This window comes from Alosa alosa, chromosome 7 (genome assembly GCF_017589495.1).
Source record: "Alosa alosa isolate M-15738 ecotype Scorff River chromosome 7, AALO_Geno_1.1, whole genome shotgun sequence".
Classification (NCBI taxonomy): Eukaryota; Metazoa; Chordata; class Actinopteri; order Clupeiformes; family Clupeidae; genus Alosa; species Alosa alosa.
This window is the reverse complement of record NC_063195.1, coordinates 23,367,218-23,371,816: the sequence shown is the minus strand read 5'-3', so window position 1 is coordinate 23,371,816 and position 4,599 is coordinate 23,367,218.

The following is a 4,599-nucleotide window of genomic DNA, read 5'->3' as shown; positions in this document are numbered from 1 at the left end:
CTATGACCCCCGCCAACCCCTCAACCCTCTCTGTTGGAGTGGGGCAGAAGCAGTAGGATGCTGATGGGAAAGGGCTGGTGGTGTGGAATGGATTGAGTGATTGTGTGTGTGTATGCGTGTGTGTGAGAGAGAGACGGACAGTTTGTGTGTGTGTGTGTGTGTGTGTGTGTGTGAGAGAGAGAGACGGACAGTTTGTGTGTGTGTGTGTGTGTGAGAGAGAGAGACAGACAGTGTGTGTGTGTGTGTTTGTGTGTGTGTGTGTGAGAGAGAGAGCGACGGACAGTTTGTGTGTGTGTGTGTGTGTGTGTGTGAGACAGAGAGACAGACAGTGTGTGTGTGTGTGTGTGTGTGTGTGTGTGTGTGTGTGTGTGTGAGAGAGAGAGAGAGAGAGAGAGACAGACAGTTTGTGTGTGTGTGTGTGTGTGTGTGTGTGTGTGTGTGTGTGTGTGTGTGTTTGAGAGAGAGAGAGAGACAGACAGAGGGATGTGTGGGGGTAGTTGATGGAGTGAAAGGTTAAGCAAACAGGCTCCTGCACTCTCCATCCACAGGAGCCCTGTCTCTTGCATACGCCTGCCCACTGGAGGGTACAGAGAGAGGGGGATAGTCACCGAGACGGGGCCTGCCTGGCGCTCGGGACGTGCCGGGGCTAACAGCTCGAGTGTGAAACGGCCCACGTGGCCGCTAGAATAACAGTTTGTCTTCTACGCTGCAGCCTGCCAGGAATGGAGTTGAGAGGGGTCAACAGGGGTCAAGATGTCATGCAGTTAGCACACACAGAGTGGAGGTGTTAGACGTGCAAAAACTGGCACGACGCTAGCCGCTTAACACACCAAGGAACACAGTGGAGAGGGGCACAGCATGTGAATCAGTAGCTGTTATAAGGGTACCGCAATGGGAAATACTACAGCTCCAGTGAAACGTTTCATTTGTTTGCAGTTTTTCATAGAAATAGTAACTAGAATACTGTAGAAATATAGCATTAGAAATAATGAATACAATACTATAAAATTACAATGGACCATGGAGTGTAAATTGATGCCACAACTTTCAATTTAGTCTTCCACAATTCCAAACCTCAACTCAAGCATCGTAACACCCCCAATTATCACCACTTTTGTTCAGAAATTCTAAAACAACAATGTTTTTTAACACTTCAAAATAACATTTGCCAAATTAACATTACATTTTAGTAGCCATAGGTGTTTAGTAGCCATAGGTGTGTAGATTTGAACAAAATCTGGTTTGGTTCTTAACGGGAGCATTTACTGCCTGAAATATCCAATTTTGTTTACCACGCTCGGAGTTATAGTGCTGGCCTGATGGGTCGCCTATTTACGCCGTTTCAACGGCACATGAACGGTTAGACCGAGAATTCTTGTCATGATATTAAAATTCCACTGGAGCTCCAAGCGGTTGTGTACACGCAGCCTTACAACACTGTTTACAGCTCTTCGAGTCACGGTAAAATGTCATTTTTGGTACATAGCTAATTAAGATACACCTGTGGTGGGGGTGGTTGCGTTTCTTTAGGAGTCCGCTGTCTTGGTTTGTATAGAAATGGATATTAAGTGACACAGATACGTAAGACGGCGGAAATACGGGACCGGCGGTAATAGGCGGAGTTCCGATATATTCATTTGTATCGTGACCGTGTAGTCTCGGCTTCATTGTAAATGAGGGTTTCCTTCAATGAACTTTCCGAGAAACTAAATAAAGGTATGAGCATTTCTCATATATATGGATGAGTGGCTCAAAGGACTAGCCTACTAGACCTGCTTGTCACATGATTTAGCTTAGCTAAATCGGGTTGTTGTGGTTTGCTGCCCTGCATGGTGGCCTTTCCTCATAGTAGTGTTGCAATGCAAAAAAACAACAACAACAGATTTCAACTTCACGGTCACGTGGTTGTTGTTGATGCCTGTTAGGGTTTCTTTTTTTTTGTAGCTTTGCTAAATCGGGTTCTGCTGTTCTTTATGCCTGTAGTAGTAGTCCCAGTAGGCCCGTTCAGTAATCCATCCCTGCCAGCAGTGTAGTACAGAAATGTTTAGTCAGAACAATAGAAGCAATGACCTTGTAAGTCAGGTATGCTTAAGATGTAAATACTTTGGTAGTCATTATATTATATTAAATTTCTTACAACAGTTAGATCCGGTCTAACTTTATTCAGTTGTATTTATTCATTTGTGAAGAGTCGGTTTCCATGAGGACGTCCCCACTGAGACTTTTCACAGTACTGCATTTTTCACTGAATTTTCCCACATCAATGTTCCATTCATTAAAACCGAAAGATCAGTTATTTCATAATGTAACGTGTGTGTGTGTGTGTGTGTGTGTGTGTGTGTGTGTGAGTGAGAGAAAGAGATTGTAAATGTGTGTGTGCCCCCTTCACTACACACTGATGCCTATTTACCCTGACAGCCCCCCTCTGGCCGGTAACAACATGGCTGCCACTCAGACCGAATTAAGACGCCCCATGGTCCGCCAGAAAGAGTGGCAGGACTAGAAAAGCCCATGAAATATTAACTCAGAACGCCATGGCAATCTAATTCAAAGTGACTATATGGCTTGTGGCTGCATATATAGCAGGCGTGTGCATAGTTTAATCCAAGCTAATGCACGTTTGATATCATACTTAATCGTCTGGGGGTGAGCAAATTATCTTATACAGGCGTCACAATGAACGTGAAACCTGAGAATATGGCCTATAGACCGTGTGTGTGTCTGTGTCTATGTGTGTGTGTGTGAGTGTGAGGGGGCCAATAACGAGTGAAAAAGGCAAGGGTATGCACTGCTTGAGCGAATGGCCAAAGAACAAAGGCCAAACGCGCTCCAGTGCAGAAGGCCGTAAGGATTAAACATTTAAGTAAAGCACCCTAGTGAATACCAGCAGAAAGACCCAATGTTTTATTTTTTTATTTTGAATGTAGCGCTACTGGGGGGGTATTCCAAGTGGTTTAGTGACAAACCTGGGTAAGTTAACTCAGAGTAAGGGGTAAACCCCCTAATAGAAGAGCTATATGGCTTCATTCTCCTAACAAAACAATGCCATAAGGCTCTTGTTGTAGGAGGTTTACCACGTACCCTGAGTTAACTTACCTAGGTTTGTCACTAAAACACGCATTTGAAATGCCCCCCTGCTCTGGCCCTAATACTGTGTCATAAGGGCCACTGTCAGCACCATCATGTAGTGCTTCATTACGAGAAGCACTTTTTCGGCGCCGTGACCCTGGTTACCTTGTACCTCAAATATGTGAGGGTTTTTTACATTGCTTTGACTGCGCCATTCAGCCCCTCCATGAATAATGCAGAAAACTATCGGAGCCTCCTCGGCAAAGACCCAACAAAAAGGGGAGGAGGAGAGGGATGACTGCTCTGGGGCTCAATGTTTCATCCATTAAACCGTTTTTTTTTTTTTTATTTATTTATCTATTTTTTTCTAAATCTAGTGAGAGTGATGTTGTTTGTCTGACCCTTTTATTTTCCTTCAAAGGGAAATTAACCTTTATGACCTTGCTGTTTGTAACACACAGTAGGAGGACACAGCACGCATTGTCAGCATTCACGCCTGGCCTGTCTATCAATCAAATGACCCGATATATGAGTTACGTGTCTGTTGTCCGTTAAACTGTCAGGACAGGTCTAGTCTGTGTGAGGTATATTTGCCTGTGTTATACAAGTGCAAACAGGCACAGGCAGAGTGGTGAGTACATCTCTCTGTTCATGTTCTCTGTTCTCTTCAGACAGTGATCTCTCCATTGCTCCAACTCCTAAGGTTTTAAATGGCATACCTGACCCCATTGATCACAACATATTACTACACAGACTTGAACAGTTGGTTGGATTCTCAGGTATTATGATCATCAATTGGCTCAAATCATACCAACAAGAAAAGAGCCTCTTTGTTGCCATCAGCAACTGTACCTCAAGACCAGTGTCCTTAACATGTGGTGTCCCCCAGGGATTAATCTTGGGTCCACTACTGTTCAACCTTTATGTGCTCCTAAATTAGTAGGCCTACACCAGTTCTGATGCTTTGCAACAACATAGAGGCTATATGGCATTTATATTTATTTATTTAGCAGACCCTTTTCCTCCAAAGTGACTTACATATGTCAAATCTATTACAAAGGACTACTTTGCCCCCGGAGCAACTTGAGGTTAAGTGCCTTGCTCAAGGGCACAGCGGTGGAAGCTGGAAATTAAACTCCCCCAACTTTTCAGGCTACTTAACAACTACGCTACCACCGCCTATGATGTTATGTTTTTTATTTTGCAGTGCAGGGCCCTGATAACAGAACATGTAAAATGTTCCTATTTCAATCTTTTTTTTTTTATTTCTGTAAATACAGTATATTATACTTATTCATTTGTTTCTCTGAGATTTCAACATCTCTCCATATTTTACACACTTGTAATTACTTAATTCTAGCCTAGAAATCTAGACGCACCCTAGCGGCAGCAAATTACATTTGCTTCCGGGGCTAGTCTAGCAACTCTCCGTTGGCTTGTGAGCTCGAAAAATTAAACTTCTATCAGGCCAATCAAATGGGTGTATAGAGTCGATTAGGGCGGGCTTAACATAATGATTGATGGCAGAGT